Source organism: Dendrobates tinctorius, unplaced genomic scaffold (assembly GCF_039654945.1).
Source record: "Dendrobates tinctorius isolate UK_male_01 unplaced genomic scaffold, ASM3965494v1 ptg000046l, whole genome shotgun sequence".
Lineage (NCBI taxonomy): Eukaryota > Metazoa > Chordata > Amphibia > Anura > Dendrobatidae > Dendrobates > Dendrobates tinctorius.
This window is the reverse complement of record NW_027361714.1, coordinates 49975978-49988523: the sequence shown is the minus strand read 5'-3', so window position 1 is coordinate 49988523 and position 12546 is coordinate 49975978.

The following is a 12546-nucleotide window of genomic DNA, read 5'->3' as shown; positions in this document are numbered from 1 at the left end:
GAGCAAATGTTGTTCCTATCTTCAAAAAGGGGAAGAAGGTGGACCCAGGTAACTATAGGCCGGTGAGTCTGACTTCTATACCAGGAAAGATCTTTGAACAAATTATTAAACAACATGTATGTCAATACCTGGATAAGAATGAAGTGATTAAACAGAGTCAGCATGGGTTTGTAACTAATAAGTCATGTCAGACTAACTTAATTTCCTTCTATGACGGTATCACTGATTGGGTGGATCAAGGAAATGCTGTAGATATAGTATATCTTGACTTCAGCAAAGCATTTGACAAAGTCTCTCATACAATCCTTATTGAAAAAATGATTAAGTATGGAATGGACAAGGCAACTGTTAGGTGGATTCATAACTGGCTTAGTGATCGGACCCAAAGAGTGGTCGTAAATGGCTGCACATCCAGTTGGAAGAATGTCTGAAGTGGGGTACCACAGGGCTCTGTCCTGGGCCCTGTATTGTTCAACATCTTTATCAACGATTTAGATGAAGGAATTGAGGGTAAACTGATTAAATTTGCTGATGACACAAAGCTAGGAGGGATAGCTAATACTAGAGAAGAGAGAGAGAGGATTCAAAAAGATTTAAATAAACTGGAGAAGTGGGCAGCAACTAACAGAATGGTTTTTAACAGGGAGAAATGCAAAGTACTACATCTGGGCAATAAAAATGGAAAAAGCATATATAGAATGGGAGGAATAGGGCTAAGTGACAGCACATGTGAAAAAGACTTGGGTATACTAATAGATCACAGACTGAATATGAGTCAACAGTGTGATGCAGCAGCAAAAAAGGCAAATGCAATTCTAGGATGTATTAACAGAAGCATACAGTCTAGATCACGTGAAGTCATTATTTCCCTCTACTCCTCTTTGGTCAGACCTCATCTGGAATATTGTGTCCAATTTTGGGCACCACATTTTAAAAAAGACATCAACAAACTGGAGCAAGTTCAGAAAAGAGCGACCAGAATGGTGACCGGTCTGCAAACCCTGTCTTATGAGGAAAGGTTGCAGGATTTGGGAATGTTTAGTTTGCAAAAGAGAAGACTGAGAGGAGACTTAATAGCTGTCTACAAATATCTAAAGGGCTGTCACATTGTAGAAGGATCAACTTTATTCTCATTTGCACAAGGAAAGACTAGAAGCAATGGGATGAAACTGAATGGGAGGAGACACAGATTAGATATTAGAAAAAACTTTTTGACAGTTAGAGTGATCAATGAGTGGAACAGGCTGCCACGAGAAGTGGTGAGTTCTCCTTCAATGGAAGTCTTCAAACAGAGGCTGGACAGACATCTGACTGGGATGATTTAGCGAATCCTGCTTTGAGCAGGGGGTTGGACCAGATGGCCCAGGAGGTCCCTTCCAACTCTACAATTCTATGATTCTATGATTCTATGTATTGGGCAGGTGATGAGCAGTGCCTGGTTTTCTCCACACATATCGCTTAGAATTTTCACCAAAAAGTTCTATCTTTGTCTCATTAGACCAGAGAATCTTTTTTCTCATAGTCTGGGAGTTCTTCATGTGTTTTTTAGCCAACTATATGCGGGCTTTCATATGTCTGGCACTGAGGAGACGCTTCCGTCAGGCCACTCTGACATAAAGGCCTGACTGGTGGAGGGCTGCAGTGATAGTTGACTTTGTGGAACTTTCTCCCATCTCCCTACTGCATCTATGGAGCTCAGCCACAGTGATCTTGGGGTTCTTCTTTACCTCTCTCACCAAGGCTCTTTTCCCACGATTGCTCAGTTTGGCTAGATGGCCAGGTCTAGGAAGACTTCTGGTGGTCCCAAACTTCTTCCATTTAAGGATTATGGAGGCCATTGTGCCATTGTGCTCTTAGGAACCTTGAGTACTGCAGAAAATATTTTGTAACCTTGGCCTGATCTGTGCATTGCCACAATTATGTCTCTGAGCTCCTTGGCCAGTTCCTTTGACCTCATGATTCTCATTTGGTCTGACATGCACTGTGAGCTGTGAGGTCTTGTATCAACAGGTGTGTGCCTTTCCAAATCAAGTCCTATCAGTTTATCTAAACACAGCTGGACTCTAATGAAGGAGTAGAGCCATCTCAATAAGGATCGCAAGGAAATTGACAGCATGCGACTTAAATATGAGTGTCTGAGCAAAGGGTCTGAATACTTATGACCATGTGATATTTCATTTTTTCTTTTTTAATACATTTGCAAAACTTCCTACATTTCTGTTTTTTTCTGTCAAAATGGGGTGCAGAGTGTACAATAATGAGAAAAAATTGAACTTATTTGAATTTACCAAATGGCTGCAATGAAACAAAGAGTGAAAAATTTAAAGAGGTCTGAATACTTTCCGTACCCACTGTATGTATATATATATATGGTACAGTGTATATCTGTGTGTATGTATGGTATATGTGTATGTCTGTGTGTGTATTCATGTACCTCTTATCTGTAAGATGCTGCAGCCTGCTGGGAGGGAAACAGAGGAGGGAGCACAAGACAAACTGTAAGTCCTGCTCTTCCTCCACTGTTGTCCCCTGTGTGCTGTGTGGCCCCGGGTCCCTGACTACAGGTGAACACTTACCATTGGGATGCACCATGCAGGAGGACAGAGACGACAGCCAGTGAGTCTCTCACCACTGTGGTGGGCAAAGCATTCATTGGTCAGTGTCTCTCTCCCTGCATGACATACCGCTTTTTTAATTCTTTCACTCTGCTTACTTGATTGCAAGAGGGAGTGAGAGGGGCCCAGTGCTGCATGATACCAGGCCCCTCTCACTCTCACCCGTAATTTTGACTGAGTGGCGCCATAGCGGCTGCATGGTCTGCCGCTATTTGCAGTGTGCTCCTGCCTGCAAAGGCCCCATCCACCTCTGGGCCCCAGTGCAGTTGAACAGGCTGCACTGGCGAAGACAATAGAAAGGCTTCCATGACATTCAAGCAATATCCAGCAGTCCATCAGAGTACCAGAAGATGCTCTGAAGGGCTCAGACCTTTTCACAATAATGGACTCCTTAGACAGCAAATACAGTCATGGCCAAAAGTATTGACACCCCTGCAATTCTGTCAGATAATACTCAGTTTCTTCCTGAAAATGAATGCAAACACAAATTCTTTGGTATTATTATCTTCATTTAATTTGTATTAAATGAAAAAACACAAAAAGAATTGTCCTAAAGCCAAATTGGATATAATTCCACACCAAACATAACAAAGAGGGTGGACAAAAGTATTGGCACTGTTCGAAAAATCATGTGATGCTTCTCTAATTTGTGTAATTAACAGCACCTATAACCTACCTGTGGCACCTAACAGGTGTTGGCAATAACTAAATCACACTTGCAGCCAGTTGACATGGATTAAAGTTGACTCAACCTCTGTCCTGTGTCCTTGTGTGTACCACATTGAGCATGGAGAAAAGAAAGAAGACCAAAGAACTGTCTGAGGACTTGAGAAACCAAATTGTGAGGAAGCATGAGCAATATCAAGGCTACAAGTCCATCTCCAAAGACCTGAATGTTCCTGTGTCTACCGTGCGCAGTGTCATCAAGAAGTTTAAAGCCCATGGCACTGTGGCTAACCTCTCTAGATGTGGCCGGAAAAGAAAAATTGACAAGAGATTTCAATGCAAGATTGTGCGGATGTTGGATAAAGAACCTCCACTAACATCCAAACAACTTCAAGCTGCCCTGCAGTCCGAGGGTACAACGGTGTCAACCCGTACTATCCGTCGGCATCGAATGAAAAGGGACTGTATGGTAGGAGACCCAGGAAGACTCCACTTCTTACCCCGAGACATAAAAAAGCCAGGCTGGAGTTTGCCAAAACTTACCTGAAAAAGCCTAAAACATTTTGGAAGAATGTTCTCTGGTCAGATGAGACAAAAGTAGAGCTTTTAGGGCAAAAGCATCAACATAGAGTTTACAGGAGAAAAAAGAGGCATTCAACGAAAAGTACACGGTCCCTACAGTCAAACATGGCGGAGGTTCCCTGATGTTTTGGGGTTGCTTTGCTGCCTCTGGCACTGGACTGCTTGACTGTGTGCTTGGCATTATGAAGTCAGAAGACTACCAACAAATTTTGCAGCATAATATAGGGCCCAGTGTGAGAAAGCTGGGTCTACCTCAGAGGTCATGGGTCTTCCAGCAGGACAATAACCCAAAACACACTTCAAAAAGCACTAGAAAATGGTTTGAGAGAAAGCACTGGAGACTTCTAAGGTGGCCAGCAATGAGTCCAGACCTGAATCCCATAGAACACCTGTGGAGAGATCTAAAAATGGCAGTTTGGAGAAGGCACCCTTTCAAATATCAGGGACCTGGAGTAGTTTGCCAAAGAAGAATGGTCTAAAATTCCAGCAGAGCATTGTAAGAAACTCATTGATGGTTACCGGAAGCAGTTGGTCGCAGTTATTTTGGCTAAAGGTTGTGCAACCAAGTATTAGGCTGAGGGTGCCAATACTTTTGTCCGGCCCATTTTTGGAGTTTTGTGTGAAATGATCAATGTTTTGCTTTTTGCTTCATTCTCTTTTGTGTTTTTTCATTTAAGACAAATTAAATGAAGATAATAATACCAAAGAATTTGTGTTTGCAATCATTTTCAGGAAGAAACTGAATATTATCTGACAGAATTGCAGGGGTGTCAATACTTTTGGCCATGACTGTACCTAGCAAATTTGAAGATATTCATCTGCTGTTCAAACCATCTATTAAATTATGTTGATGTTTCCAGTGTATACAATGATAACAAGGTTTATGGTGAAATCAAAGCAAACATGTATATGCTCTTTATAAATGGAGTGTGGTCACTTAACTTCATATCTTTAACTTGGATATTTATGTGTCCTTGTGTGAATGGTATACAAATATAGATAATAAAATCAGTTTGATGCAAATTAATCTCTATTCGAACTTTATGAAAGGGAAGCTGTCACCTATTTTTTAATCTATAAGGAGCGACCAGCATTAAAGAATACTGTGGATAAGCCCCCAATGTAACCTGAAAGAGAAGAAAAACAGGGCAGAGCAAAGTACTGCAGTGCACAGGCGCCTGGCCTCTATGACCTTTCTCGGCGCCTGCGAAAGCAGCACTTTGCTCTGCTCTCAACAGGGCAGATAAAGTACACCTACGCAGGAGCCGTGACGAGAAGCAAAGAAGAGGACTTCATCACATGAAGATGGGAGGTACCGGACCAGGAGCTGTGACACCCATCGGACCCGGACCGCACTAGATTGCCCCTGGGTAAGCATTATCTAACTTGTTTTTCTTCTTTTTCAGGTTACATCGAGGGCTTATCTACAGCATTACAGAATGCTGTAGATAAGCCCCTAATGGCGGTGGCAGCAGCTTATAGACGAAAAAATAAGTGACTGATTCCCTTGAAATTTGCAAGCTGAGGCAAACTCAGTTTGTGATTTGATTTGTACAAATTGCCAAAAAGTATCTTCTGCCTCTCTATACATTGACCCCTCCTAAAAGGGATAGCGAAACACGCGTCAGGGCTTTGGCAGCAGGTGTCCCTTCTCCCTCACCAGCATGGCTAAGTGAACTCATATAATTATACTATGCTAATACTGCTATTGAGACACAGAAACAGCTTTTTCTATATTCCTGTGGTAATAATCATGTGAAATAACTCTAACAGAGATAATGCATTCCCTCTGTCCCCTTTGCACTTGCACTTTATTTACATACATTAATATAACTTATGAATGATCTTGAGGCTATATCTTTTGTTCATAAGGAAACAGCCTTACCAAAACCTGTCAGATGCACTAGCAGGATGCAGCAGGCAGGTGAGCTGAATTTACTCCATTTTTTTGTGCCACATTGAAAAAGGTTGCTTCAGTCACAGAAGGCTGATATGACCTCAGGCGTGACTGCAGAGGATTCCCCATAATGCCTTGCAGCTAACACATCACATGATAATAGCACACCCAATTAGGAGGGTATTAGCAGCAGATCAATTTCTGTACTGTCCAGACGTTCAATAGTGAATGTATATTTATTCAGGAACAAAGATAATACAGCTTATATCTAATATTTCTTATAGTTTCGGCTTTTAGCATTTTGTCTCTCAGCTTGCAAAGTGAAAATAAAATGTGTTCCAGCTACAAACACACTCAGTGAACGGAAACTTCCTGTTTTTTTAACAATGCATTATTGGCAATATAAGACTATTGCTGGAGACAGAAACTCATGCACTGTTAAACAGTAGTAAATAGTGCTTGATGCAATATGTACAAGAAAAGGCATTATTCCAACAGATGGACTATCATAGCTTGTATAAAAGTCTAAGCAGGGAAAGCAACAGCTGTTTTAGGGTGATTTTAGGATAGTGAGACTTTGTCAGAGCTCATAGTTCAGGAATAGACATAAGAAGAGAAAGCCCTAAAACATTGGTAAAATACTCCAGAAAATAATATGTTGAATAACTGCTTTGAAAAGGATGAAAGTACCATTCTGTAAACAATACAGAGTTTAAACTGAGAGGGGGAGAAATAGAAGAGGTGCTAGCACTGGATACCAAAGAAGATGGTGGTAGGTGAGTATATTAGCACACTGACAGTATAGTACATATATATACAGGGGAGGACCTACCGCCCCCGTGCAGCCGGTTCATTGCATGGGGGCCCCCGGGGAGAGGGGGCCCCTCCAGCACTGCATGGCTAATTATTCATGCAAATTAGCCATGTGGACTTGTGAAGCACAAGCACTGCAGAGCCAGCAAGGAGGAGAGGAGAGCAGCCCCCCTGCAGGAGGCAATGGGAGGGGTCTGACTCCTCCTGAGGCTGCGTGCCAGCGCGGCCCAGTGCAGAGGAGCTAGCCCTGAGGGCTGAGGTGAGAGATCATCAGAGATCAGCCAGCAGCGTCAGTGCTGTGGGGGAGGAGAGGTGGGTATACAGACTGTCTGACTGTCACTCACACTGCCTGCCCTGTGGCGCTGGCCAGATGGTGGCTGAAGTTCAGCTGCAGGTCAGTGTGTGACATCACATGTCTGTCTGAGTCTGTGTGAACGTGCCCCTGCCCATAGCAGCAGCTCAGTCAGGAGGAATGTGCGGAGTGCAGACACTGTGACTGAAGAGTGGAGTGGACACAGTGTGGAATGGATCCTCTTGCTCTGGACTCTGGCCTGCCCTGCCTGCCTGCATAAGGTAAGAGTACCGGAGCTGAGCAGGACTGAGGGACTGGGACCGAGGAGGCAGGCATGATTTTGGGGGGCTCCTTGGTTGGGGGAGAAAACTGAAGCATGGCAGACATGATTTTGGGGGGACTCCGTTCTGGGGGAGAACTGAAGCATGATGGCCTGGCTGATCAAGAATGGGGGGCCCCTGGCCTTGGAGAAGCATGGCCTGGCTGCTCATGAATGGGGGGGCCCTGGCCTGGGGAGAATCATGGCCTTGGCTGCTCATGAATGGGGGGGCCAGGGGAGAAGCATGGCTGCTCATGAATGGGGGGGCTGGCCTGGGGAGAAGCACGGCCTTGGCTGGTCATGAATAGGGGGGCCCCTGGGGAGAAGCATGGCTGCTCATGAATGGGGGGACCCCTGGCCTGGGAAGAAGCATGGCCTGGCTGGTCATGAATGGGGGGGCCCTGGCTTGGGGAGAAGCATGGCATTGGCTGCTCATGAATGGGGGGCCCCAGGGGAGAAGCATGGCTGCTCATGAATGGAGGGCCCCTGTCCTGGGGAGAAGCATGGCATTGGCTGCTCATGAATGGGGGGCCCCTGGGGAGAAGCATAGCCTCATGAATGGGGGGGCCCAGGGGGAGATGCTTGGCTGCTCATGAATGGGGGGGGCCCTGGCCTGGGGAGAAGCATGGCCTGGCTGCTCATGAATGGGGGGGCCCTGGGGGAGATGCTTGGCTGCTCATGAATGTTGGGCCCCTGGGAGAGATGCTTGGCTGCTCATGAATGGGGCGGCTCATGGGGGGAGAAGAAACCTGAATCAGGCAGCCCACATAGGGGGAGGAGCAGCATAAACTGGGGGGGTCGCATGGGGAGAAGCAGCATAAACTGGGGGTGCCACATAGGGCGAGAAGCTGGCTATGCTGGGCTGTATATATTACCTGAAGGCTATGCTGGACAGTATCTATTACCTGGAGTGGAAGCTATGCTGGCCTGTATATATCACCTGGAGGGTGTGGTGGACTGTATCTATTACCTTAAAGCTATGCTGAACTGTATATATTAACTGGAGGCTTTGCTAGGCTGTATTATATATTTCCTGGAGTCTGTGTAGGGCGCTGTATATATTACCTGAAGGCTGTTTCTGTACTGTATATATTAACTGGAGTCTGTGCTGGGCTGTATATATTAACTGGAGGCTGTGCTGGGCTGTATATATCACCTGGAGGCTGTGGTGGGCTGTATATATTACCTGAAGGCTGTGCTGGGCTGTTTATATTAACTGAAGGCTATGCTCGGCTGTATACCATATTTTATTTGGAGGCTGTGCTGGGCTGTATATATTAACAACTAGAGGCAATGCTGGGCTAGTGGGCTATATATGTTATTTGGAGGCTGCAACTGGCAAATAATAAATACAGCCCAGCAGCACCCTACAGATATTATATCCAGCCCTGCATAGCCTCAATATTAGATATACAGTACATTTACGGTGAGAAAATCCGCAGCAAAAATTGACATTGTGTAGATTTTCCCGCTCTAAAAAACGCAGCATATCCGCTGTATATTTTAGTGGCACCATGTAACGCGGATCTAGCACTACTGCACTTGCCGCGGCCGGCCACAAGCCCAATAGAGAATGAATGGGGCTTGCCGGATGGTGGCCACAAGTCGTCCGTTAGGCGGCAGAGGTGCGGAAGTCTGCTGGATCTGCTGCTAGTAGGGGGGGGGGGCAAAAAATTTCTTGCACAGGGGCCCACTACACTACAGTCTGTGTCCGCCCCTGTATATATATACATATATATATATATATATATATAGACATGTTTAGGGAAAAAACTTAATGGGAACACTTCTTTAAGTGGTTAATATAGGTTGCCACAATCCCTTTCTTTGTTGAGGTCATTTTGACAATATTAATACTGCATTTGCATTAAAAAGATATCAAATAATTTTTAGGAACAATTCACCAAATTTTAAAAGATTCTATTATCCATGGTACATATGATACAGGTTTCATAAAAGTTTTATTAGCATTCATGCAGCAGGATCAATCACCATTACTAGTATACAGTGACAAGTAAAAGTTTGCACAACCCTGGTCAAAAATAGTGTTATTGTGAACAGTTACGCAAGTTGAAGCTTAAATGATTTTAACAGGGTTAAATTTAAAGATGACACATTTCCTTTGTATTTTAGACAAAAATTATAGTGTGTCCGGAAAGTCATTGGGCACTTTTGACCAATCACTGGAAAGCAACAAAAGATGATAGAAATGTGAAATCTGCTCCAAACAAAAGAAAAACTCTCCCAGTTTCATACCTATTCAGTGAAGTTCTTACCACACACGGGTAAGGACGTCTGGTGTAACAGAGTGAATAACGTCTGTGATTCTCTGCTTTAAGGGATTAATGTCGTTGATACGTTCAATGCACACGTTGCTTCACATAATCCCAAAAGTAAAAGTCTAAGTGCGTCAGATCCAGGGATCGTGGAATACTTGTATACTTTCCTGTGACTGGTCAAAAGTGCACCATGACTTTACGGACACACTGTATATATAGTCAGTTTTTGCATTTTAAAAATTTCAAAACGGAAAATGCGCCGATGCAAAAATTTGGGGAAAATTGCATTGTTAGTGCCTAGTGGCACCCCTTTCTGCAAGTATCACAGTTTGTAAACGCTTTTTGTAGCCAGCCAAGGGTCTTGCAATTCTTGAGAGATTATCATTCATTCTTCTTTGGAAACTACTTCCAGTTCTGTGAGATTCCTGGATCATCTTGCATGCACTACTATTTTGAGGCCTAGCCACAGATTTTCATTGATGTTCAGATCAGGGGACTGTGAGGGCCATTGTAAAACTTTCATCTTGTTCCTTTTGAGGTACTCTATTGTGGATTTTGATGTGTGTTTAGGATCATTATCCATTTGTAGAAGCCATCCTCTTTTCAACTTCAGCTTTTTTTTACAGATGGTGTTATGTTTGCATGAAGAATTTGTGGAAATATCATAGAATCCATTCTTCCCTCTACCCGTGAAAGCATGATTGATCCACCCCCATGCTTAATGGTTGTCGAGATGTTCTTTACCTGAAATTATGTGCTCTTTTTTCGCCATACATACCTGAGAATTGAGAATTTAGGCCCAAGAGCTTTACTTTAACATCATTGGTGCACAGGACTTGTTTCACAAATGCATCAAACTTGTTTAGATATTCGTTTCTATACTTCTGATGCTGAATTTTATGATGAGGATGCGGGAGAGGTTTTCTTCTGATGCTTCTTCCACGAAGGCCATATTTGTGCAAGTGCATTTCTTACTTACATTTCGAACTGAAGGACAACTTGAAAATGCTTTGCTATATTCTTATAGCCTTCTCCTGCATTGTTAGCATCCACCATTTTCAGAGTGCTAGGCAGCTACTTAGAAGAACTCATGGGTGCTGTTTTTGGCACAAGGTTAGAGGAGGCTGGGTTTTTATAAAGCTGGCAAATTTGCATCACCGGCCTTTCCTAATGATTAAAGTGAGCAAGCCATAGCAGTGTATATACAGTGACAAGTAAAATTTTGGGCACCCCTGATCACAATAATAGTAATTTTGAACAGTTAAGCACAGTTTTTCTCCCTCTAGCAAAATGGCAATAATGGAGGCGCCTGCACAGTAGCATCTATTGGAATGTGAAATTTCTCACGTTGTGGTGAACTCATCGTTGCACTGTGAGACTTTTTCTCATTGTGCTAGCTGTGATCAGGGGCCTGCTCACTGCAGCTAATTTTTCCTAGCTTCGCAGCATGTACAGTCACATGATGCCACCGTTCATGCTGAAGAGCATATGTCGCACAGATGGATTATGACGTGAGACTCTCTGGATTCCAGCCATCCCTCCATCCAGCCAACTCAACATCCAACCTTCATCCCTCCAGCCATAGCTCCATCCATCGCTCGTCCATCCCTTATCCATCCATTCCTCCATCCATCCCTCAATCAACCAGCCATCCCTCCATTCATCCATTCAGTCATCCCTCCATCCATCCTTCACCCATCCCGCCATCCATGCATCCCTCATCCATCCATTCCTCCATCCATCCATCCATCCCTCATCCATCCATCCAGCCATACCTCCATACATCCCTCCATCCTACCCTCATCCATCCAGCCATCCGTCATTCAGCTATCCCTCCATCCTTGTTTTTTATTTTTGTTTTATTTCAGGAGACGAGGGCTTCAATGGAATGGGCATTAGGTGAGTATAACTGTGTTTGTTATTTTTAAATAAAAATGGAAAAGTGTGTTTTGTTTCTATTTTAAATAAAATACTTTATACGAGCTGTGTGTTTATTTACCATATAACCAGGCTCAGACTGGTCCATAGGGGAAAAGGGGAATCCCCTGGTGGGCCCCTGTGTAGATCTGGGCCATCAGCACCATTTTATGGGCAGTACTTGGTATACTCTGTACAGAAAAAAAGCAGCATCTCATCATTCATTATTTGTGAACAAGGGTAGTGTAATATTTGTATGCAGGTGAAAAGTGGGCCCTCCAAGGTCAATGTTACTGGTGGGCCCTTGGCACCCCAGTCCGACATTGCATATAACTATAGGATTAGTAATGGACAGGTGTCTTATAGACATCGCTCCATCACTAATTTGTGGGCTTGATGCCACTGGAAAATACAAAGGTAACATGAACTCCACCAATTTGAAGCCCACTTGCCACTGCCACACAGCAAGTGGGAATAGCTGGGTAAAGCGCCAGAATTGGCATATCTAATAGATGTGCCTTTTCTGGGCTGTAGGCTGCTATTTTTAGGCTGGGAAGTCAATATCCATGGCCCCTTACCAGCCTGAGGATACCATCCCCCAACTGTCTGCTTTAGCTTGGTTGGTTGTAAAACTGTGGGAGACCCACACTGTTTTTTTAAATAATTTATTTAAATAATTGAAATAAACAGTGTGGGAACCCCTTTATTCTCAAAAACCTTCCTTGCTACCGCTGACAGCTGAGGGTTGCAGCCCGCAGCTGTCAGTTTTTCCTCGCTGGTTATCAAAAACACAGGGGTACCCACATAGTTTTTAAAAATTTTTTATATAGCGCGCAGATGCTGGCTGATGAATACTCCCATGAGCCACCGCCGCCTGATCTCGCTATTCTTAGCGACAGCAGGCATAGGCTGATGGGAGCAGTAGTCCCATCTGCCAACGCCAATGACTGGAGGTAATTTTTACCTCTGATTAAAGATGCAGGCTCACGCTGTCAATGATTTTACCGCCAATCAGAAGCGGTGTTTGCATCTGCATGACAGTGCCACAAACACCCGGTGTTTGGGAGGCCAATTCCGGATAGTAACATGGACTTCCTGGTGAACAGTAGGTGTTCAGTATGGAACAGTATTATTGTTCAAGTTCTCCCATCTCTAGTTATGGGTTA